At 41.4% G+C, this 26,428-nt stretch overlaps 1 protein-coding gene and 1 long non-coding RNA gene across 4 annotated transcripts in view; one reads left to right on the top strand and one right to left on the bottom strand.

Moving 5' to 3' along the window:
- The window catches only part of CLYBL (citramalyl-CoA lyase), a 240,574-nt gene that overhangs the window by 162,389 nt on the left and 51,757 nt on the right, over positions 1–26,428 (top strand). The window lies entirely within an intron of this gene.
- LOC118651506 lies at positions 16,209–17,131 on the bottom strand. Its single transcript, XR_004966275.1, has 3 exons — positions 17,026–17,131; positions 16,812–16,942; positions 16,209–16,313 (listed from the first exon to the last, which is right to left on the bottom strand). It is a non-coding gene; the product is annotated as an uncharacterized LOC118651506 (long non-coding RNA).

The raw sequence follows: 26,428 nt of genomic DNA, 5'->3' as shown, positions 1-26,428 counted from the left end.
GGACAGATATGTTTTCCAGAATGCTGGAGCCTTCCCCAAAGTAATATCTTATATGTGTTTAAGATGTTTTTGCTTGAAAATGCCTCTCAATTACTGTGTCCTTACTTTTGTTGGTCACCACCACAGTGGAATGGACCTGAAAAGTTGGGCACGGGCCTAGTAAAACATGCCTCAAAGAATACAAATATACCAACCCTTTTTAGTACCTTCTGGCTGGGATTCATGGGCAGTGGTAGGGGGTCTTAACATGTGCTACACGTAGGATTTGATTTTCTTCTTACCCATCAATAATGGGATAATGCCTAAACAAAGATGTGCATGACACCAGAAATATAAGGGTCATGTAATGATGTCAGTATTTGCCCATTCTTTCTCAGCCAAGTCAGCTTTTAGCCAGATTCTCTTGTTTTAGAACCTTGGATTTATCCCTGGTAACTATTTTCCTCACAGAGATGATTTTCATTGAGAACATAACGTGTTTCCTAAAAGGAATAAGATTATATATTGGGAGTTCTTAGATGTAGAACAGCTGTTTTCTGTTTAGATTTCATAACATAGAGATAAAAATAAGTCCTTATCTTTAATGTATGTGTAGGTGTACATGCGTATGTGTGTGAGAGAGAATGAGAGTTGAAAATGTAAGTAAGCACTGATCTAAAAGAGGAAGGCCTGGGATTCAGTTCTTGCCCTACCTCTGATTAGATGTGAGAATTTGTGTGGAAGGAATCAGCCAGCTCTTAACCAAAACCCACTTCCACTTCTTCCTGGCACACAGCTGATATTTCCCAGCCTCCTTTGCAGTTATGTATTGCCTTGAGATTAAGTTTTGACCCACAGAATGTGGGTGGAAGTGACTCATGCTACTTCCAGACCTCACCCATAAAAACTCTTCACTCACCTCCATGTTCTCCCTCCTTGTTGATTGTTCATAGCCAGAGAGAGACCTTGGAAGTTGTGAGTTAAAGATGATAGAGCCACTGGCTGCCTGGGTCCATGAAGACTGCATGGAGTAAAAGGCACAGCCCCTGCCATTCCACCTACCACAGAATAGATCCAACACGAATAAGAAAGGAGCTGCTATTGTGTGAAGCCTCTATGATTGTGGTGTCTGTTATGGCAGCCCACATCGCTGTAGCTAAAAAGTGAAGTCCTTCCTCGGTTTCTATAACTGTGCAGTAGGATTTGCTTTTTGCAGAGCTCCACTTAAACCCCTTGAGATTGAAATGCGATGTGTGTAAAATGCTTTCCTTACCCCCATGGTTCAGTCTAGCCCTTTCCCATGCATTTTTACTTGTAGTTTAAATATAATTTTATATTTAGCTCTCTCCACTTGACACCACAAGCATTTTTTCACATTGCCACAGTCTTCATAATTATAAATGTTAATGACTGCTTAATATTCCATCAAGCTGATATACCCTAATTGTCTAAAACAAGTGTGAAGAGGCTGCTGTTACACCGTGCTTTGAGAAAAGTCAACTTATCAAGCCTGGTAAATCCAGCATAGGGGGATTTACTATTCCTGAAGTTAAAGGAATTTTTCTCATCCAAAGAATTCTCCACAAGGGACTTTTAAATACTAAGCTCGCCTTGTGTTTCTTTGGTATAATTTAAATTATAAAAATGTAATACTCCCTCAGCTACCTACTATATAAAGCAAAGCATTGTAATATATATGTATACTTTGATGTTTGCCTTCGGTGGCCACTGGCTGCAGAGAATCCCAGCTTCTCTAAAGCAGGTCTGACCCAGGTGATCTTTTCTGAGTACCTTCTCCACTTGCAATAGTCTAACCAGCAGAGGATCATGCAGAGGCAGGGTTGAAGGTATTGCGTTTACGTGTGCTCACACTTATATTTGCACCCATTGTTTTTGCACATGCCCATATTTTTAAAATTTTGTCTTAACTGCAAAATCAACACTATAACATGACAGTAGAATAATAGAAACGGAAAACATCACCCCGAAACATATCACAGTAAGAGATCTGCAGGATCATTGTCACCTTACTTTATACTCTCAGTATTAGAACAAAAGTCCCCACTATCTAAACTCTCATCATGGAGTAATCACTATAACAACTTATAGAAACTTTTAACCCAGATTTCACCATCTGGATCAAAATTCCAACATGGGTTTGCAAGTGTGTGCTGGCAAAAACATTGAGGTTTCACATAGATTGGGATTAGTGAATTGGAGGGTGTTCAATCTTCTGGGGGGATTGCAATGCGTGCCACTTAAATGTGTGTATTATTACTAATGTCCACCTCATGCTATTAAGTCTTGTAAGAAAGGTTCCTTAGCATACTGTTTCATTATTTATGGACATTACCACACATGTTTAATATGGCATAGAATGAAAACATAAGTTGTACCCACTATTATACAGTATCTTATACTACAAAAAACGCACTGTAAAAAAACACATGTACTATATAAAACACTACAGTATCATGTACTGTAAAAAAAACATATTCATGTCTTTTTGTAGCTTGATAGCTCTTCTTTTTATCTCTGAATAACATTCCATTTTATGAATGTACCAGTTAGTTTATCCACTCACCTATTGAATGTGCTTTATTTTCTATATATTGCTATTGCTCTATAATTGAGTCCCAAACTCTCTAATAGAGCTGTAAAGTGTCTTTAAATACATCAAGTAACCATAGTTTTTTCTTCTTTTTTTCTAAAGTCACCATCTACACTGTTCTAGTCTGTGCTGGCTGCCCACTAAACTGTTATCTGGTAGCTTTCCTCCCTGTTATATTGGGAAGTCCTTTGGCCTGATTTCTGAGTTGGATATTCATTTTTCTGAACCTTGTATATTTTTATTTCTTGCTTTATTCCCTTGTTTTAATGGAGTACGTCCTCTAGTAACTTCCTCAGAAAGGATACCAGGGAGATAATTTTTAAAAAGATTTAGAATGTCTGCAAGTCTTTATTGTATCCTCATAGTTCAGACTTTTCTAGACTTGAATTCCAAGAGGAAAACTAGTTGGCTTGCTGGTGGCTTAGTAAGAGAATGCTATTAAGAGATTCCTGAATGGTTAGCATTCTATTAATTCTTATATCTTTGTCTAATTTTTCTTTTCTACTAGCTTGAAAGCCTTCTGACTAACAGCCCTCCCCACCTAATCTTTTTGTAAAATAGCTTGAATTGGCCACACTTCATTAACTAAGCATTAGTAACAATCTCGGTGCAGAAATCTATATGACAGCATAAGAATGGTTGTGTTCATTTATTAATATTTCCTTCTCCACTTTTAAGTTGAAGCAAGTACAGAATAATTAGACAGGGACCATTGCTGCCAAATAAAACAGTTAATAGTTGGAAAGGTATGTTTTAATGAAGATTGTTTATAAACACACCTCTTGCTGCCAAGATCTGAAAGTCTAATTAATTAGCATCACCCCAGCTTCCCCCTTCCTCTTCTATAACCTGCTTTCATCTTCCTTCATTTATACACATCCACATGAGCATGCGCCTTACTCTCTTTTCCTCTTTAACTCAGTCTGCACAAGTTTGCACACAAAATCGGCTCCCCTTCTAGCTGTTTTGTCTCTGTACTCCATCAAAAAATATCTTCTGCATCTCTAATTTCATCAAGATATGCCTCAATGAGAATGTCAGAACCACTGAGCAGAAGTGTTTAATCCAAAGTTGGCTCTGCCAGTGAGGATCAGCTGAGAACATGACCTCAACTTTTTTCTTAATTATTTGTTAGGACGTGAGGCTTCACTTTGTGGACGAGATTCACATCCTGCTTCTCATCCCGGCCTCTTTATTGTGCACAGATGCCCACTGACTTCCAATAGTGCTCCCTGCACCAGGAAGGACAGATGGAGAGGGAAAGATACCTGGCCATAGGTGGGAACACTGCCTTCAGTGAAGGTTTTTCATAAGCAGAGAGTAATTTCATGATTTATTGAAACAGTCAGATTCTGGCCATGCTTACGTATCTCTGTAAACTAGGGGTTAAGAGTTGAACTGGTCACCAACAACAAGGCCTGGAGAAGTCTAGGCAGCTCTAGGTAGAGCTAAAGAGAGCAGGTCGCTGTCCCAGTCTCTGCTCAGCAATTGGATGGCTGTGTGATATCAGGAAAGTCTGTTAACCTCTCTGAGCCTTTGCACCATCATCTGTAAAATGAGGAGAAACCATTGACCTCCCAAGGTTTCTGCAAGGAGAAAAATAAAATAAACATATGTGAAAACACTTTATAAATGATAAAGTACCATGTAAATGTTATTTTTATCTGACCTTAGAGATAAGAACCCAAATGGTACATTTTTATTCCAAAGGTGTGGTTCCCCCCACCCCCCGCCCGTTGATGTAGAGTCTTAAAATGTAGGCTGTTTTGTCATTTAAAGTATTCTAGAACTACAAAAATTATGAAAAATTATGAAAGGAAAGACTCAGAGTATAATTAGCAGGGAAGGAAGCTTGTTTGTCTCTGGGATGATAACACCCGTGACTTGCTGGCCCAAGACAATACATTCATTATCTCATTTCGTATCTCAGTATGCCCACATGTTGAGGGCATATGCTGCTCTAAGAGCACAGTGAGTGGCTGAGAAGGATGGTGATGGAGAGCAAGTGTCAGGATCTGGTCAGGTGGGCAGCACAGGCAACTATTCACGTACTGACTGTAGTTGGAGCACCTGTGTCAGAGGCACTGGTGGAACCAGAACGAATACCATACAGCAGGTGGGTTTCCTCCCCTTCACTTCAGCCTGTTTGCCAGTCCCCTTTGCTGCTGCACCTCTGCACCGGCTCAGGGTCTGCAACCCGCTTCCAAGAAATATCTCGGAAAAGGCTATAGAGCTACCGATCACGAGTGTATCATGTCTCATCTGATGGGGTGTGGCTTCTCCCTTCCAAAAGGGAGAAGGCTGAATCTTCATGGACGGAAGACAGTTCTTACTTTTTCAGTTTGGAAAAAGGCTGCTGTGATGAACTACTTTATGGGTCAACTTGGCTAAGCTATAGTACCCAGTTATATAGTACCCAGTTAATCAAACACTAACCTAGATGTTGCTGGGAAAATATTTTGTAGCTGTGGTTAATATCTACATAAAGTTGACTTTATGTAAATTAGATTACCCTGGATAATGAAGGTGGGCCTCATCCAATCAGTTGCAGGCCTTAAGAGCAAAAACTGACATTTCCTGGAAAAGAAATTCTGCCTCAGGACTACATCGACTCCAGCCCACCAGCTTGGCTTGTAGATTTTGAATTCCTTAAAGTAAACCTATCTATCCTTCCATCCTCTCTCTCTTCCTTCCTTCCTTCCTTCCTTCCTTCCTTCCTTCCTTCCTTCCATTCTCTCTCTCTTTCTCTCTTCCTTCCTTCCTTCCCTCCCTCCTTCCTTCCTTCCTTCCTTCCTTCCTTCCTTCCTTCCTTCCTTCCTTCCTTCCTTTCTCTCTTCCTTCCTTCCTTCCTTCCTTCCTTCCTTCCTTCCTTCCTTCCTTCCTTCCTTTCTCTCTGTCTTCCTTCCTTCCTTCCTTCCTTCCTTCCTTCCTTCCTTCCTTCCTTTCTCTCTCTTCCTTCCTTCCTTCCTTCCTTCCTTCCTTCCTTCCTTCCTTCCTTCCTTCCTTTCTTTCTTTCTTTCTTTTTTCTTTCTTTCTTTTATCTATCTATCTATCTATCTATCTATCTATCCATCCATCCATCCATCCATCCATCCATCCATCCATCTACCTATCTTTTGGTCCTGTTTCTCTGGAGAGCCCTGACCAATACGGCTTTTCTCTGTTCATGGTTTACCTTTTTCTTTGACTGTATTATAACCCAATTTTCAGCAGTCCAGGCTACAATTTTTTTTTTACAAGAAAAATCAACTAATCATGTAAATTAATTCCAAATTATAATCCAATTCTGATCTTCTTAAAATCTACTAAACATTGCCCTTGCTGATGTGGCTCAGTTGATTGAACATCATCCCATACACTGAAAGGTCGCTGGTTCAACTCCTAAAAGGGCACATGCCCGAGTTGCAGGCTTGATCCCTGGTCCCAGGGTGTGCGGAAAGCAGTAGATTGATGTTTCTCTCTCGTATTTCTCTCTCTCTCTCTCTCTTTCTCTCAAAACAAAAACAAAAACACAAATAAAAACATAAAAAATCTACTAAACTTTGATATAAGTGACATACATTTTTTAAAGTCCTTGTCAACTTTACCTCATCGAAAGTTTAAAACATCTGCATTCTAATCCACCTGTCTTGGTTGTTAGAACTTCAGTCTCTAATTATCCCCCTAGATGGTCTCCTTATGTGAACACATGTCAAATAATAGGGAACCTCAGTATACCAAGAAGGCAGCAGCTGTCCCAGGGTGCTGAGGCAGAGGAACTCAAGTTATAAGTTTTATATTTAAATGAATTAATCATTCCTTTGACACTAAGCTTGAAAGGTGGTGATCTCTAATTCAAGGTTTCAGGATCACCTAGGAGTGAGAAACTCATCCCTGTTTAAGTAGCTACTTTTATTTGCAAGACGAGTCCTGGAATCCTTTACATACATTCTAGTCACTTGAACTCCCAGAATCACAAATGTTAGGAGCCTCCCCTCTGGCCATTTCTGGGGAGACTGGTCAGGGTGTGGGTTCCATGAGTCATTTATTACAGACTTCATTTTTAACCAGTGCCCAGAGGGTTATGTGTGAGCCTTTGCCGTTTGTCCGTGACTGCGTCATATATACACATATCGATCGCCCTCTCTAATTCCCAGACCTGGTGCCCTGCCCTTCTATCTGACTGGGGTGAAGCAGCATGGAGGCCCCATGCTGGCCCCTGAAGGGGGGGGGGAACCTGGCGCCATTGAGCAGATCTCGCCTAATGGTAACCCTCCAGTGAGTCAATGGCCTCCAAGAGACCATGAGTGTGGCCTTGTTGATGAGGAATGTAGTCATAGTCACACAAAAAAGTCCCCAGTCTCTGTCTTAGGACCCCATACATGGCCCATTATCCCTGCTACAGAAAAAAAAACTGGACAGGACCTCCCGTTAGGCGCCTGTCAGCCCTCATCACTAATCAGCCCAGGGGCAACTCGGAATGACTGGAGGCACTCACTTCCACCCCCCACCAGCCACACTGCCCCGCTCTCAGCCCCTGCCACCTGCGGAGCCCCACACCAGGCCAGAGCAATCAAACTTGGCTTCTGCATGGTTGTGCAGAGCTTGCCATCAGCCAAGCTCCTAAAATATTTATACAGGCAGGGCTCAGCCTCTTTTTCTACCAACAGAAGCCACAGCAGGTAAGGACCAGATGTTTTGGGGGGTTTGTTCATCCCAGATAGCAAACCTACCAGCGGTGGCTCACCTGGCAGGGATCTCACTTACCAAAAGAGCCAAAAAGCTAGCCATGGTCACAATCTGTGCATTGGAGTAAGTATACATCATAAAATCACATAGTTTCTCTCCCTTTTATTCAGAGATTGGATTCATGTGTGCACAGGGAAAGGCCAAAATGCCGGACCTGGTGGGCGCCTGTCTCGGGACTCTGTGCCAGCACGTTGCAGGGTGGGGGAGCACAGTATATATACCTATTTCCAAAGATAGTATGACATGTCACCATAGAGCTTTTGTGGATACCTATTCTGTTTGGAACTGTTAGAAAACTAGATGACAAGAAAATCGATAAAAGGGAGGGAGGTGGGAAGATCCAGTTTCAGCAAAGATGGATGGGGTACTTGAGCCTCAATTAGCAGTTGTTCCCCAATATGTTAGCAGACACACCTTAGACACAAGTTTTCTGAGAGAAGACAGTGATAAAAGCCTGAGGGTTAGGTGAATTTTTCCATGATAGTGACAGCTATCTCCACAGAAGCACCTCAATTTATCTCAAAACTGAAGGTTTCACTAGCTTGCACCTCTCATCAAGTTGGTTTTACAAGGATGGGAATTATTTTAAGTACTCTAAAATGGTATCATTTCCTATGGCAAATTATTTGGGTGTATTTTGAAGCTAATTAAAAAGGAAATGTCCTGTTTTGTAAAGAGCAGCATTTCTACATTTTAAAAATCAGATGTTCTCAGTGGGGAGCAGGGTTTTATCTTTGTCAGTGTTGGCTGTTGCTAAGTGCATCCCAGATTGAAAATCTAAATGAAATAACTACAACGAAAGGCATGGGGGAAGTTTATGTTGGAAAAGCAGGAGGGAAACACATATACATATATAATACAGAGACAATTTGTGAATTTAGAAAGCCTTTTCATGTCATGTTTTTCTTTCTATCTTGCTAGTTCCTCATTATTTCACTGTGAGCATTGCAAACATGGAGGGCTGCAGAGGTGCCAAGCTCCATGATGGTGTCCAAAAATTGGCTTTGTACATATGCTAAATTAGAGTTTGGCTGGCAGAATCAGTTCACAGATCCTGGATTGGCAAGGATTTCTCATGAAAGAAGACAGGGCTGCAAGCCCGCGGGACTCACACTCCAGCCAGCAGCAGTGCAACATGCTCCATCCAACAAGCCAAAACCCATCTTAAAATAAATTCTGAATCTGCATCAGGCATCGGGTCCAGCCCAGGTGAAATACTACCCAGAAGTCTAGTCCCCTTTCCTGTTTCATGAGGAAGGATTGTGTTGAATCTTGTGTGGGCCAGAGCTTTGAGATTGTTTTACCAAAAGATCCAGGCCATTTCATCAAAAGACCCAGGTCACTGGCATCCTGCATGGACTAGGCTGCTCTTGTGTTGAAGGAGGAAGGGAAGGGAAGAATCCTACAGACAAAAACCTTTCTGCTTTTATCTTCCTGGGAAGTAAGCAAATTGTGCGATGGTTCTGATATAAGAAGAATTAATGCAGTGAAGAAACATATTAGACAGCCAGAGCAGAGAAGTCTATGCCAAAAGGACCCGCCATATGGGTCTTTTTCACTCACTGTATCAACTAGAAAATGCCTCTCATTTACAAGTAGCTAGTTGATGGCTTTACTGTCCCTGAGAGGTATACTTTATTCTGTGGAGTTTAAGGACGAGTTTAATAATTTTAAAAAACAGCTTTGTGTGTTGTTATGGTTGGCCTCGGGTTCCTGATTCTCTAGTTAAGCACTAGGGAGAAGTAAGGGGGCTTATTTTCTAGGCCAAGAAGTGCTTTTGACTCAAATGATGACATCTGACAAGATAAGGAATACTTCTAAGTGGAGATGGTAATGCCAGTTGCTTTAGCTTTCCTCTGAGGCAGTGACTTTTACCTTTTTCATCTCATGGCACACATAAACTAGTTACTAAACATTTGCGGCACACCAAAAAATATTTTTTTGCCAGTCTGACAAAAAAAAAAGTATAATTTTGATTCATTTACATCAGACGGCTATTGTTGTGTTGACTGTTGTCATTTTTTACTTGAGAATCTAAGGGAAAAGAGGTCAGTGCTCCTGACTACATAGAGTCTTGCGTCTTTCAGATACTGTCATCATTCACCTACCTGAATGTGCAAGCTCTGTGAGAGCAGCGGCCATACTTGCCCACAGCACACTAAATAGCATGGAATATTCCATTGGGTAGTGTTTTTTTTAGTTATGGCTGCTATAACGAATACCATAGACTGGGTGGCTTAAACAGCAAACATTTATTTCTCACAGTTCTGGGGGCTGAGAAATCCACGATCGAGGTGCAGGATGATGTGGTTCCTGGTAAGAACTCATTTCTTGGATCATTGATGGCTACCTTCATGCTCTGCCCTCATATGGCAGAGAGAAAGATCATCTCTCTTGTATCTGTTCTCATAAGGGCCCTAATCCCACTCAAGGGCTCCAACCTTATGACCTGATTACCTTCTAAAGGCTTCACCCCTATATACCATCACCTTGAGGGTTAGAGCTTCAACATATGAGTTTTGGGGAGACACAAACATTCAGTCCATAGAAGGTTGGTTATCTCACTGGATGATGCCAATGAGGCCAATATCTTAAGAGTAATCCATGTAGGAGCAAGCTCTGCAACACATTCTGCATTATGTGTGATAGTGTGAAAAGTGCTTAAATAGGTGTCAGGAGACTTGAGTTCTAGTCTATTCACTATTATGTTCAGTGACCTTCAGTAATTTGGTGATCTCTCTGGGAATTTTATCTCCTTGTTTCTATAATGACTAAGTAATTGCTGAGCTTTCTTCAGCCCTAAAATTGCATGATTTTATGATTCTAAACCTTAGCCAACCATCTAAAAATGCATTCTCTGGATGATGAAAAGTATTGAGTAGGCCTACATGGAAAAGCCAGATTTCTTGGTAGAAAGAATTACTCCAGGCACACGGCCTAAAGACAATGACTCAGAAGCACCACCTTCCTCTTTTCCTTAACAGTTGCTCTTGTGATGGAGGTGAGAGGCAAAAAGGGAGAGAGTAGGCGCTGATGCATGGAATGAATGTGGAGACAGAATATAGCTCTAAACCACACTGCGGTCTATCATGTAGTATTTAGAGAGGGAAGAATGGAAAAGGGAGAACTCACCTTTATTAAAACTATATTCGATTAGTTCTTTTAAGGAACCATTCAATTCTCTAGTCATGGAATGTGCTTCCTGTATTGGATTGAATGGGGGCTTTTCAAAAGATATGACCACGTCCCAATCCCTGGAACCTGTACTAGTAAATGCAGCCTTATTTAGAAAAGGGGTCTTACAGGTGTAGCGAGGATGTCAAGATGAGATCCTCCTGGATCCTCCAGGTGGGCCCTAAGTCCAATGACAAGTGTCCTTATAAGAGATGCTCAGAGGTGAAGCCACATGGAGACAGAGTCAGAGGGTAGAGTAATGGAGCCACAGGGAATGCTGGCAGCCAGCAGAAGCTGGGGGAGGCAAGGAAAGATTCTCTAGGGAGGGAGTACAGCCCTGCAGACAACTTGATATTAAATTTCTGGTCTTCAGAGCTGTGAGAGAATAAATCACTATTGCTTTAAGCAGCCAAGTTTGTGGTAATTGGTTATGGCAGCCCTAGAAAACTAAACTTCAGTTGAGTAAATTTTAAAAGATGGACATCATTCATCAAGAACTCCAGTATCTTTTTTCCTATTAACATCACGGAACACTTGACATTGAACATTAATAATATTATTAAATAGCACTCTTAGATCTCTTCTGAAATAAACATGTTTTTGCCTGCACAATAGCTGTCTGTAAATACCATCTCCTGAATGAACCACTGTTTTCTTAAGACTGGTTTGTAGAAGGAAACACCCCACTGCCAGAGAAAGGGGCTTCATTTTTATATTTCTCCTTCCCTGACTCTGTTTTGGTAACTTTGTTTCTGTACCAGATCCACACTGTTCATTAACTTCTCCATTTTAGGGTATTTCAGCTTCATACAGCAATAGTAGCAATAATATTCTGCTGTTTTATTACACGTTTATCCATCGACTATCTGTTCCTTTGGCCAGACTTCGTTGGCCTTATCTCAGAGCTCTGTCTCAGTACATCTTTTAGTGACTGTTTTCCCACATATCAAATTAAGAATTTGTTAATCAATTCACTAGTTCACATTTGAAGGTGAACAGCTTATAATGTTTGTGACAATATTGGATTTCTTTATTTCCAAATGAGTGATTTTTATTATTTTTAATTTTTTAATTAATATACTTTTCTTGAAGCCCTGGCTGGTTTTGCTCAGTGGCTAGAGTGTCAGCCTGGAGACTGAAGAGTCCCGGGTTGGACTCCAGTCAAGGGCATGTGCGCAGGTTGTGGGCTCGATCCCCAGTAGGGGGTGTGCAGAAGGCAGTCAATCAATGATTCTCTCATCATTGATGTTTCAATCTCTCCCTCTCCCTTCTTCTCTAAAGTCAATAAAATATATATTTTTAAAATATGTATTTTAAGCATAAAACAAAATAGTTTATCATAAGCTACTGGGTAACTCACAGACCCAGATGCAATGAGGGTTTCACAGACAGAGCACCACCTTGGGCACCAACACGTGAGTTCTGCCTCACCTCAACTGCTGACTAGCTGTTCCATCTCTGGATACGTTACATATTATAACCTGCATGTTCTTCAGGCAAACATGGTGAATAAAACCTGCTGTGTCTAGCCCTAACCAGTTTGGCTCAGTGGCTAGAGTTTCGGCCTGTGGACTGAAGGGTCCTAGGTTCAATTTCGGTCAAGGGCATGTACTGTGGTTGCGGGCACATCCCCAGTAGGGAGTGTGCAGGAGGCAGCTGATCGATGTTTCTCTCTCATCGATGTTTCTAACTCTCTATCCCTCTCCCTTCCTCTCTGTAAAAAAATCAATAAAATATGTTTTAAAAAAATTGCCTTGTCTACATTTCAGAACTACTGTGAGGGCAAATGAGAGCAAGCCCTTTAAAAAGTTTAAAAAAAAACTGTATACATGTGTATCATCATTATCAAGTGATTTAGGATATTTGAGCACATATACTTCACTCCAAAGCCATATTACTCAGCTTTGGGATGCCACTAGGACCCCATCGGTCCTCTCCATTACCTAACTGTGCATCACGAACATTAAATTGCCCATGGCAATGGTCTGAACGGAAAGCCTGGTAACTCCAGCAGTTGTGTTTGCTAAGCTTGTCCTAAAACCATCTTCCATGTGACTTCAGCCTCTCTCCTGTGAGTGACCTGTCCTCTTCTCGGGGCTCACTCAGCTTGTCGACATGGTAGCTTGTTCTTATCTCTGGGGTCTACACTGCGCTGGCCTCAGAGCTTGGCTTCTTCCCCGAGAGTCTTCCCTAAGCAGCATCCCAAGGGCTGACACCTGGAGCCTTGTGTTTAGAGTCACCGTCCACCAAGGCTCCATGCATGGTTTAGGCATTGATTAGGTACATCATCAGTGAGCTTTAAAATTCAGTGAGCTTTAAATTTTCCTTATACAGTTGACCCTCCAACAACACAGATGTGAACTGTGCAGGTACACTTATTTTTTTTTTCAGTGAATACTGTAAATGTATTTTCTTTTATGATTTTCTTAGTACTTCCTTTTCTATAACTTACTTTATTGTAAGAATACATATACAAAATATGTGTTAATCAACTGTTTATGTTACCAATAAGGTTCTTAGTCAACAGTAGGCTATTAGTAAATGTTTAAGGAGTCAACAGTTATACTTGGATTTTCAACTGCATGAAGGTTGGCCCCCCTAACCCCCACATTGTTTAAGGTCAACTGTAATTCCATTTTTTGCATATATATATATATATATATATATATATATATATATATGCAATATATATATAATCTTTTCTTCTCACTGCCTACCATTAGAAGAACACAGCATTGTGATACGAGGAGGCCTTTAACGGGGTCCTGATCTCGTTAAGAAGAATTTTAATGTCCCTGGAACCAGGTGTGTGATGCCAGGTGGAGTGATTTTTCCCATTTCCAGTTTGTCCAGAGGCCTTTCCTGGCAGAACCTCTAGCCCATGAGACTTCCTCTTCGTCTTGCACGAAGGGTACAGTTTGGTTCTGACGCATGGATTCTCGAAGCCGCTGTGCGTCCCCACAATCTGTTATGCTAAATCACACCTGGTGTCTGCACAGAGAAGGCGCTGGCAAGCATCCTGGCCGCTGGGACCCAGGCCTCTGACTCTGACGCCAGAACACGGCAGTGTTGCAGAGAGCCTTCCGAGAGCCTGGCTCACCGGCACGGGAAATTAACCTGCTTGTTCTCACGTTAAATGGTTTATGAAAATTTACTGGGCGCAGAAAGAGGGAAGAAAACCCAAGTGGTTCCGCAGTGAGCCTGCCTGGCATCAGTGAAGGCATGAAGCCGCCGAGAAAGTCAACCTGAAGAGCTGGCAAGAGGAAGAGGTGTAAAATGCAATGAAAATCAAGTGTGGTGCAGCCATTGCATTGTTTTATTAGCATTTTGTTGAGGGAGACATTTAATTATAGTAGATCCGTGTTTTTGAGCTAGGCCAGATGACACTGGGCTCTGCCACCTTCTCCACGGTACCCAAATCCAGAGGAATTGTGGCTTGCTCCAATAGACCACAAAGAGAAACCTCCTTCTGTGTGGCTTGGACTCTTCCCTGTAACCAAACCATAAAAGGGCAGAATCTGCCAAATGTACATAATACTCTGATGGTCATCATCACCCTCCATTCTTTTCCACATTATATTTTTCTTCTTTTTCCTTGTTGATTTTAGAATAAAATAAAATAGGTAAAGAATACAGTGCAGAAGTTCTACTTTTTAAAATACCTGTAAATTTGCCATCTAAAATAACTTTTTTTAAGTACCACTTTCCTTAGGAAATAATTAGGAAGCAAGACAAACAACAAACCATGAAAAACAAATGATTAGCTCCTATAAAATGAGGTTGTGAATATATATATACGTATATATGTATATATATTTATATTTATATATATAAACATACATATATATATTTGAGCAACAGAAATAAAAATATGCAAAGAGAGAACCAACTGGTAATATTTTGCAGAGAATTTTTAAACTCCTTTTCGTTTTAAAGCTCACCTACCTTCAGAGTAGTTTGGGAGGCTAACAATCCAATTCAGTGTATGCAAGAAACCTTTCTTTACGGTCTCTTTCTGCCGTCACGGAGCTTACTCGGTTACCTGCTTTCTTTCTTCAGGGCTGACAGGAAGGCTGATCAGCACTGAGGAATGTAAAGAATTCTGTGTGGGGGGGGAAATAAAAATAAAAATAAATAAAAAAGAAAAAGAGTTCTGTGTGGTACCTGGCCGGTTTGGCTCAATGGATAGAGCGTCGACCTGTGGACTGAAAGGTCCCAGGTTCGACTCCGGTCAAGGGCACATGCCCGGGTTGCAGGCTTGATCCCCAGTAGGGGGCGTGCAGGAGGCAGACAGTCAGTGAGTCTCTATCATCATCCAATCAGTGATTCTCTATCATTGATGTTTCTATCTCTCTCTCCCTCTCCCTTCCTCTCTGAAATCAATATATATATATATATATATACACACATACATACATACAGGGAGGCCTTGACTTACGAGTGTCCCGACTAACGAGTTTTTTGAGATACCAGCTGTCTCTCGGCTGATTTTTTGCATTGAGTTGACAGAGTAATTTGAGTTAACGAGCTCCTTAATGAGCTCCTTAACAAGCTCAGTCTCAGAACGAATTAAACTCGCAAGTCAAGGCCCCACTGTATGTTTGTGTGTGTGTGTATGTATGTGTGTGTGTGTGTGTGTGTGTGTGTGTGTGTGTATAAATAAAAGAAATCTGTGGGCGACGCTGCCCTGCCCCCAGTATAGCCTCCTCTCCAGAATGAGAGGACAAGGCTTGGCCCTGCAGCCAGCACAAACTCCGGTTTAACTGCAAGGCTATCTGTGCCTCAGCACTAGACATTTCTACTTCTCTCTGTAAGCTTTTACAGCCTCCTACTTACGGAGACAAGATTCTTTGTGTCAGCACCTTGGAGAAGTGTTGCTGAAGCAATTGGCACGCAGACAGGAGCCCCGCGCACGCCAGCCCCTTCTGAACCTACCTGGGTGTGGCCTCGGACGGAAGGGGCCCAACTCGCCTCCAAAATTTGGTGATGGCCAGGGAGACAAATATTTTCCTCCATAGAAGTGAAGAGGCTTTGGCTTAAAAACAAAACAGACAAAAAAACACACCTGATTCTTGATATTTACATTAAGGGGACAAATTTGGATCATTGCTAGCAATGTTCTCAAGCCAGCTTGAGAATTAAAGAAAGTCACAAACTGCTCCGGCCAGGACAGGTGATGCGGATCTGGAACCATGGCAAGGCTGCCTCATTAAATTATGAGCCGATCATTCTTGATTTATTGTTTAAAAAAAGCATGAAAGGCCAGTGGACACAGCCCTGCGTGGGTAATCCGTGGCACCTGTGGCCAACAGCAGTGCTTTCACCCTCAGAAGGAAGAAAGGTAGGTTCCGAGTCCTTTGATGACACTGTTCCCTTTCGCGCTTGTTTATTTTTATTCTCCCACGCAGACTGCAACCCAGCAGGGGGCTTTTAAACCAAAACAGTTAATTACCTCCTCTAACCCAGAGAAGCTGCACAACACACTATAGCTAGTTGCGAGGGAGAGGGCAGCTTTTCTTGGGGCTGTGCTTTGCACCAGGTGAGAAGGGAGGGCAGAGGGAGACCAATTAGAAGGCCCCCGGGAGGGAGGGGGACCAGCATGTACTTGCACGTCTTTCTCATAGCACTGCACTTCGAACCCCCAGGCTCAGAGACCCCTGTGCAAACACCTGTTCCAAAGACAGAGTTGAGTAGCGTTGGGACTAGAGCCCTCTCCTGATAACAGCGCGTGCTTCGCACTCCAGGGATGCCCGTGGGCAGGGCAGTTTCAAGCAGCGAGGAGCTTCTCCACTTAGTGCTCAAGGGACTGCAAGGGACAGACCTGCCAATAAAAAAGGCACTTTCTCCAATGAACTGCAGTGTGTGGCCCACCTCTCCCGTCACCCCTGCCTTCCCCAGGTGGACAGGGCCTGAGCCCTTTGTTCCTAAATTGTGGGCTCACCCCTGCCTGCTTTAGAATCTCCCATCTTTCTGTCCATTTCCTGGCACCAGCACCTTCCCCAGCTAACCTCATATGTCCTGACCATCTGCCATTGCATTCACTCTCTCTTCCTGCCTCAGCTCGGTGCCCATTTCTGGCCCCCCGCTGGGTCCTAACCCTTCTCCTCACCTACTGAAATCTTCAACTCCCCTGCCCCCCATCTCAGCCTGAAGTGCTCCCTCCCACTTCTAACCCCGGGGCCTTATTGTCTGTTATTTATTTCACTTTCGATTCTGTGGGCCTTTCATCACCACAACTAGATGACACATTCCTCTACTGATGTATATAGCAATATAAAGTGATCTCGATATCTTTCCCCACCACTCCCAGCCCCAGCACCTGTGTAGTGATGATTCTGCACTTGATTGATTCCTCTCCTACTGGTTAACATTTTTTAAATGCACCAGACCAGGGACATCAGGCAAAATCTGGGGATGGTGGTCAGGAAATTTTCTTTTCAGAATCACAATCTTAAAGAAAAGAACAAATTCTGTCAGTTATCGAAATGTTTCCAAGTACCTGATGTTTGGTCTTAAGTACGTAAAACACCTACTGAGTGACGGCGTTGTTCGTTGATCCTCTGAATCCTGCCCAGCACCTGGACGTGCTAGTAGGCCCTCCGGGAGAGCACGTCCCAGGAACAAATCTCCTGCTCCTTGTGCCTCTGCTGCCCTGCCAGAAAACAAAAATTACAACATTGCCCCACTGAGGCTGTGAGAACAAGCAATGAGTGAGAACAAAGAAAATAGTACGAGTGGGAAGAACCATGAACTTGCAGACTCCAGAGCTCCACAGACAAATCTGAGCATGGCGGTTATTACTGGCATTGAAAAAATCCTACACAGCTGGCCAGTGTGTCTCAGTGGTTAAGCATTGACCTCTGAACCAGGAGGTCTTGGTTTGATTCCCTGTCAGGGCACATGCCTGGATTGTAGGGCACAGGGGATCATGCAGGAGGCAGCTGATCAATGATTCTCTCTCATCATTGGTGTTTCTATCTCTCCCTCTCCCTTCTTCTCTGAAATGAATAAAAACATATTTTAAAAAGAAAGAAAAAAGGAAAAGTCACCACAAGCCTTTACTTTTTTAAAAGTTGCACACAAAGTGGACCTCAAAGCCGCACTGCTACTTCACAAAGTTAACAAGAAATGTAAAAGGTATAGGCAGCTGTGCTGTGAGGAACATCTTCTCAGCCCTAGCTCAACGCTTCTCTGTGAACTTGAATTTGAGGCCCCTTAGAGGCCATGAGGATGCCTGGCAAGGTTCTCACAAAACACAAGGCCTGTCCCACGCAGCTGAGGACAATCCATCAGGACCAGGTAGGGAAAGGGCAAAAGAAACGAGATGGAGAGTGGGGGAAGGGTAATAGATAGGGCCATGGCAGCAAGAAATCCAAACGCCAGCCCCTTGCCAATCAAGGACTGGCAAACCCCAGTGAAGAGGCTGAAAGTAAGCCCCTTCTTCCCACTTGAGTTTTCTCTTCCCAGAGAATTTTCATTGTATTTTGTTGAATGGTAAAGACTGAAAACACAACATAAAAATATCATAAGCCTCCCTATCTCACAACATATTCAAAAATATATACTCAGAATATACATGGGCCTAAATGCTAGAACTAGAAATAGAGCACTTAAACAAAAACGTAGCTATCCATCTTCATGACCTTGGATTAGGCAGTGGTCTCAAAAAGTGGTTACAAAAGTGTTGGAGGCACCTCTCACTGATGTCAGAGAGGTGTTACAGACAGCTCCCTGAGTCAGTGGGAGAGGGCTGTTCTCAACCTGGAGCCTCGTCTTCTCATATAAATGAATTTATACAGGAGACCTTGACTGAGTTGTGAGAAGCCAACTTATTAAAGCAATTAAAGTGTGCACCTTTATTGAAAAAGCAAACCTATATATCCGGCTTAGGAAGCGCAGACGGGCTCTCTGCTAATCTGAAGAGTGAGTTGGGTGGGGGTCCGAGGCGTTACATACCCTCCTGTCTGTAGGCTTCAAAATTTGTTTGCTGAGTATTTTGGTGCAGATTAATTCTCCAGGTCCCTTCTTTTTACTTTCTTGTGGCCTTCCCAGAATTCATGAGAAGCACCTGGCAACTTGTCTTGCCAAGCCTTGAGACTATTGGCTTTTCTCTTTAGGGAGTAAAACTGCCTTTTTTTTTTTCTTTCTCCTTTCCCCCTCCCTTTCTGCATTCTCTCCTTAGAGAGGTGGATATTTTTTTTTTAACCATTGTCTGGGGAAGATAATGGCTTGTTAGTTACAAGCTGGCTGCACATTGCTCACACTGTTTTAAACTTTACTATCTCAGTTTCCCTATTCCTCCTGCCCTGGAATCCTATAACAAAAGCACAAGCAACAAAAGAAAAAAATAGATAAATTGGACTTAAGCAAAATTGTAACTTTAGTGCTTCATAGGCCACCATCAGGAAAGTGAAATAACAACCTACAGAATGGGAGGAAATATTTGGAAACCATATATCTGATATCCAGAATATATAAAAGGCACTCCTAACTCAACAACAACAAAAAACAACCCAATTCTTTCAAATGGGCAAAGGACTAGACTAGACATTTCTCCAAAGAAGGTGTACTGCTGGCCAATACGCAAACAAAAAGGTGCTCAGCATCATCAGTCGTTAGAGAAGGGCAAATCAAAACCACAATAACATACATGTCACACCCACGAGGATGGCTATTATCTTTGATAACAAGCAAAGAAATAAAATAGAAAATAACAAGGGTTATTAAGGATGTGAAGAAATTAGAAATGTGGTACATTGCTGATGGAAATGTAAAATAATGCAACCGAATTGTGGAAAACAATATAGCAATTCCTCAAAAAGTTGAACATAGAATTACTATATGGCCCAACAACTCTACTCCTAGATATATTTCCAAAAGAATTGAAAACAGAGATTCCAAAAGCCACTTGTATGCTGACATGCATAGCATCATTATTCACAATAACTAAAAGGTAGAAACAAGCCAAAGGTCCATTAATGGATGAATGGGTTTTAAAAATGTAATATAATATATATATATATGAATATTATTAACCATAAAAAGGAATGAAATTTGGATACATGCTACAACTTGAATGGACCTTAAAACACCTAAACACTTAAGTGAAACAAACAAACATATTGTATGATTTTACTTATATGAAATACCTGAAATAGATGCATAGATACAGAAAGTAGGTTAGAGGCTACCAGGGGTAGGGGGTAAGAAGGAATGAGGAATTTTTGTAAAAATGGCTATAGAATTTTGGTTTGGGGTGATGAAAAACTTTTGAAATTAGATAGTGGTGATGATTGCACCATGCTGTGAATGTAATTAAGACCACTAAAAGGTACACTCAAAAATGGTTACAGTGGAATATGTTATATGTATTTCATCACAATGTTTTTTACATAGAAATTTTTCCAAAGAAGATATATAAAAATGACACATGAAAAGAGACTCAACATCATTAGTCATCAGGGAAATAAAACCCATAGTGAGCACAGTGAGAGACACTTCACACCCACTAGGATGACTATAGTCAAAAAGATCGTAACACATGTCGGTGAGGCTGTAGAGCAATTGGAACCCGCATGCACTGCTGGTAGAAATGAAAATTGGCACAGCCACTTTGTTAACAGTTCCTCAAAAAATTAAAGAGTTACCATATAACCCAGCAATTCCAGTTTCTCCTAGGTATGTGTCCAAGAGAAATGAAAACAGATGTCCACACAAGAACTTGTACATGCTCGTTCATAGCAGCATTTTTCCTGATAGCCAAAAATGGAAACAAACCATATGTCCATTAACTGATAATAGACAAGCAAAAGTGGTATATCCATACAGTGGAATATTATTTCACAATAAAAAAGGGAGGAAATAACTGATACATGTTACGACATGACGAACCTTGAAACATTGTACTCAGTAAAAGAAACCAGTCACAAAAGATCACATATTGCATTTCGTGCCTATGAAATGTCCAAAATAAGCAAATCTGTAGAGACACAAAGTAGATTAGTGGCTACCCAGAGCAGAGGGAAATGGGAGTGACTGCTAAAGAGTATAGGGTTTCTATTTGGGATGACACAAATATTTTAAAATTGTATGTGGCAGTGGTTGCTCAACTCTGTGAATACACAAACAGCCATTGAATTTTACACTTTCAATAGGTGCATTATGCCATTTGAATTTTATTTCAATGAAGCTATTAGAAAAAGATCACAAGCCTAAAAATAATCTCCCCCAAAATTATTTCCCACAAATAACAAGTAAAATGAAGTTCAAATCATTAACCAATTTTTAACATTTTTTTTTTTTTACCAAATCAGAAGTTATATTTTGTTACAGATATCTCATTCAAATAATTATGATTCATACAATTTTAAAAATTTTCACCATGGTTTTTACATTTTGTAAGTGCATACATTTTAGTCAGTTTCACTGTGGAAAAGGCAATCTAAGAAATTTTTTATTATCTTTTAAGTGAGTCATCATTATTTTTGTAAATATCTTGACTAGGATTAATGCTTTAAGTTTATCTAATTTTTATATACTATGTATTTTTATATATCAAAAGGCACTACCTGATAAAAACTTGTATTGGAAATATTCAAATATATGCGAATGTAAAGAGAATAGTGTAAAGAGCCCCCATCTACTTATTACTCATCAATCAGCTCTAGAAATTATGTATCAATATTTTAGACAGATTTTTTTTAAATTTCCCGTGTTTTATTGCAAAATTTTCAAACATCAGAAGTTGAAAGATTGAACAGGGAATACCCATATACTCACCTCCTATACGCTCCATTAATGTTTGACTCTGCCTGCTTTAATATACACTGAGTGGCCAGATTATTATGACCACCTGACGTTTGTAGGCAAATTAGCTATAATTTCAAGCTGAAGTTGCTAGAGGGCCAGACCATTATAAATAGGGAAGCAAGTTGTTTAGCACGACAGTAGAAGTTATTTTTTTTCTGAAGATATGGGTAAACAACGCGATTTAACAGCCTTTGAACGTGGGGGGGGGGGGGTGGATATATATATATATATATCTCCATGTATCTGTACCTCTACTCATCCATCAATTCACTTACTTTTTTAAAAATTACAGTTGATATTCAATAGCATTTTATATTTGTTTCAAGTGTATTCATTTCCTTTTTAAGTTCATTCAAAGTAAGTTGTGAAAGAAGCAGTACATTTCCCCTTAAATACACTGTGTGCTTATCATTGACAAGAGTCCAACATTTGTTCACCATTCTCTGTCCTTTGAGGTAAAATTTATATACAATGAAATGCACAAATTTTAAGTGTGCATTCTATTAAATTTTTCAAAAGTATAGACCTAACAAGTTAAAGCCATTGTTTTAATGTCTTTTAAAAACATTTTAATTGCTCATAGACCTTCAAAATGATTTTTTATAGATTTATTATATTTTAGTGGGTTTTTTGGTAGAAATTTTTCTTTTTCATTAAATATCTGAGGGGCAGAAAAGGCAATTACATATTTGAGCCACCCATCCATATATATCCTGTGCCTTCTTAGTTTTTTTTAATGAAAACTGATTGGGCATTTTACTATAAACTTACGTATTAATGTATCTTTCATAATTAACACAATAGAAACTTTGCTCTACCAAAATCTATGTTTTTAAAGTAATCATGTAATACTACATGGAATGTAATAATTTGTGAGATGAATCAATAAGTGCATTTTTCACCTGTTTTAATTGTTGTAAAATACATATAACAAAAGTTACCATCTTAACCATTTTTAAGTACGTTGTTCAGTGGTTATTAAATACGCCCATATTGCTGTGCAACCATCACCACTATCTATCTCCATAACTCTTTTCATCTTGTAAAACTGAAACACTATACCCATCTACATATATAAAAGCCTAAGCGACTGGCCGACCAGTCGGTAGCTATGACCCTAACTGCCCACCAGGGGGCAGATGCTCAACGCAGGAGCGGAAACCACAAGCATGGAAATATGGAATAGACTGATGAATCTCAGAGGGAAGGGGGGAAGGCAGGAAGAGATTAACCAAAGATCTTATATGCATGCTAGAGCCCTAGTATTCATGCACTGGCGGGGTCCATCAGCCTGGCCTGTGGGAATTGGGCCGAAACCGACTCTCCAGCATCCCCTGAGGGGTCCCAGATTGCGAGAGGGCACAGGCCAGGCCAAGGGACCTCATCAGTGCACAAATCTGTGCACCGGGCCTCTAGTCTATCCTATATAATAAAAGGCTAATATGCAAATTGTCCCCTTGACCGGGAGTTCAACAGGGAGTTCAACCAGGGGGCAGGGGCAGCCAGCCAACTGCCCACAGCCTCTCCCTCTGGCAAGCCCCGCCCCCAACCAGCCCCCCCACCCTGATCGAGGTGGGCTGGCTGCATCCCACCCATGCACGAATTCGTGCACCGGACCTCTAGTATATATATATATAAAAGCCTAAGTGAGCGCTGACCAGCCAGTAGCTATGATGCGCACTGACCACCAGGGGGCAGACGCTCAATGCAGGAGCTGCCAAGCTGTGGTCACTTGGCAGTGGCGATTCTTGGGTCATGCACCCGGAACCAGAGAGGAGGGAGCCCGATTCCAGGGTGCGTCACCCAAGAACCACCCTTTCGCAATCCGGGACCCCTTGGGGGATGTCAGGGAGCCAGTTTCAGCCCGATCCCTGCAGGCCAGGCCAAGGGACCCCACCAGTGCACGAATTCGTGCACTGGGCCTCCAGTTAAACAATAACTCCCTATTCTTTCCCCACCCCCCAGCCCCTGGCAATCACCATTCTACTTTCTGTCTTTTTTTTTTTTTTTTTTAACGGTATTTTATTTTATTTTATTTTATTTTTTTAATTAAATCTTTATTGTTCAGATTATTACATTTGTTCCTCTTTTTTTCCCCCCCATAACTCCCCTCCTCCCAGTTCCCGCCCCACCCTCCGCCCTCACTCCCCACCCACTGTCCTCATCCATAGGTGCACGATTTTTGTCCAGTCTCTTCCCGCATCTCCCACACCCCTTTCCCCCCCAGGAATAGTCAGTCCATTCCCTTTCTATGTCCCTGGTTCTATTATAATCACCAGTTCATTCTGTACATCAGATTATTTATTCACTTGATTCTTAGATTCACTTGTTGATAGATGCATATTTGTTGTTCATAATTTGTATCTTTACCTTTTTCTTCCTCTTCCTCTTCTTAAAGGATACCTTTCAGCATTTCATATAATCCTGGTTTGGTGGTGATGAACTCCTTTAGCTTTTCCTTATCTGTGAAGCTCTTTATCTGACCTTCAATTCTGAATGATAGCTTTGCTGGATAAAGTAATCTTGGTTGTAGGTTCTTGGTATTCATCACTTTGAATATTTCTTGCCACTCCCTTCTGGCCTGCAAAGTTTCTGTTGAGAAATCAGCTGACAGTCGTATGGGTATTCCCTTGTAGGTAACTGAGTTTCTTTCTCTTGCTGTTTTTAAGATTCTCTCTTTATCTTTTGCTCTTGGCATTTTAATTATGATGTGTCTTGGTGTGGTCCTCTTTGGATTCCTTTTGTTTGGGATTCTCCGCGCTTCTTGGACCTGTAAGTCCATTTCTTTCACCAGGTGGGGGAAGTTTTCTGTCATTATTTCTTCAAATAGGTTTTCAATATCTTGCTCTCTCTCATCTTCTGGCACCCCTATAATTCTGATGTTGGTACGCTTGAAGCTGTCCCAGAGGCTCCTTACACTATCCTCGCATTTTTGGATTCTTTTTTCATTTTGCTTTTCCGGTTGGGTGTTTTTTGCTTCCTCGCATTTCAAATCATTGACTTGATTCTTGCGCTCCTCTGGTCTGCTGTCGGGAGTCTGTATAGTATTCGTTATTTCAGTCCGTGTATGCTTAATTTCTAGTTGGTTCCCCAATATAAGATCGAGGGTCTCATTTGTTTTCTTGTAGATCTCATTAAGTTTATCGGCGGCTTCTAAACAGTTCTTGAGAGACCTTAAAAGTGTGGTTCTGAACTCTATATCTTCCATTGACAATTTTGTCCTGTTTCTTTGTCTCCGCATTTTGTTATGCTTCCTTGGTGCACCCCCTAGTGGTCTTTGTTCTCAGTCTTATAGTTAAATCTTGATTGTTGTAGCTAATTCCAGGGAGGGTTTGACCTCCAGGCCAAGTGGCTATGAGAATCAGCTGTGTCAGCAGTGAGAGAACTTCTGTCCTCTAGGGAGGTGCTAATCTAGCCTTTGCCTGAGGCTATCCGGCAAATGCCTGTGTGCAGGGCTTGGGCGGGGCTGGTCGAACAGGATCAACAGGGTGGGCCGGAGAGAGCAGTTATGGCGGCTCTCAGTCCTGTCCCCAGGGGCTCTGCCTCTCTGAGTCCCAGCACCCGCTGCAAAGCTCGGAGAGAAAGCTGCACTCACTCTGACTGAAGCCAGACAGTCCCGCTTCTCCCGTTTGAGTCTGGGTCCCTAAAGACTCGCCCGGATCTGGAGCTCAGAGTCTGCGACTCCCTCCCGATTGAAAATGCCAACTGCGCCCTCCGCCGCCAGCCCGCTCCGCGCACTCCGCACCTCAGAATTTGACTTCAGCACTGCGCCTCCTCTGAGTGTCCGTATGCGTTTCTCTTTCCTCCTAGTTGTAGGACTTCCACTCAGCCAGCGTTCCTGTGGTTCTGGGTGATGTCCCTTCCGTTTTTTGGTTTCACTTTTGAAGTAGTTGTTCAAAGCAGCAAACTCCGGCGTTAACCTATGCCGCCATCTTGGTTCTTGAATAATTACTTTCTGTCTTTATGATTTCGACTAAGTACCTCATATAAGTGGAATCATATAGTATTTGTCTTTCTGTGACTGGCTTATTTCACTTAGCATAATGCCTGGAATGTTTATCCATGTTGTAGCATGTGTCAGAATTTCCTTCCTTTATAAAGCTGAATAATATTCCAATTATAAAATAAAATACATTTTGCTTATCCATTTTTCTATGAATGGATACTTTGGTTTCTTCCACATTTTAGTCGCTGTGAATAATGCTGCTATAAACATGGGTGTACAAATCCTTTTGAGACCCTGTCTTTAATTCTTTTGGTTATATATCCAAAAGTGAAACTGCTGGATGATATGGTAATTCTATTTTTAAGTTTTTGAGGAACCACCATCTTATTTTCTATAGTGGCTTGTACCATTTTACATTTCCACCAATAGAGCACAAGAGTTCCAGTTTCTCTACATCCTCACCAACCCTTGTTATTTTCTGTTTCTGTGATTGTTGTTTTTTTAATAGTAGCCATCCTGATGGGTGTGGTGGTATCTCATTGTAGTTTGGATTTTTGTCTCCCTAATGATCAGTGATATTGAGCATCTTTTCATGTGGGTACTGGCCATTTGTATATCTATCTTATTTTAAGAAATATTTACGTATTCAAGTCCTTTGCCCAATTCTTAATTATATTGGTTTTTTTATTGTTGACTTTTAGGAGTTATGTATATGTACTAGATATTAATTATTTATGAGATATATGATTTGCAAATATTTTCTCCCATTCTGTGGGTTGCCTTTTATAAATTTTTTAAATTTTTAATGTTTCATAAAGTCCAATTTATTTATTTTTTTCTTTTGTTGACTGTGCCTGCAGTGTACTAATGAATGAAATTTCAAACCAGTTAACTCATGGTATGTTCAATAGTGTTGTAGATTTTCTGTTTTCAAAAACAGGCAACCTAAGATTTGTTTTTCATGTGAAAAATTCAGTGGGATAAAACACACAGCACTGCCCTAACCGGTTTGGCTCAGTGGATAGAGCGTCAGCCTGCGGACTCAAGGGTCCTGGGTTCGGTTCCGGCCAAGGGCATGTACCTTGGTTGCGGGCACATACCCAGTAGGGAGTATGCAGGAGGCAGCTGATCGATGTTTCTCTCTCATCGATGTTTCTAACTCTATCCCTCTCCCTTCCTCT

Source organism: Myotis myotis, unplaced genomic scaffold (assembly GCF_014108235.1).
Source record: "Myotis myotis isolate mMyoMyo1 unplaced genomic scaffold, mMyoMyo1.p scaffold_m19_p_3, whole genome shotgun sequence".
In the NCBI taxonomy this organism is placed as follows: Eukaryota; Metazoa; Chordata; class Mammalia; order Chiroptera; family Vespertilionidae; genus Myotis; species Myotis myotis.
This window is presented reverse-complemented; position numbering and strand designations above follow the sequence as displayed.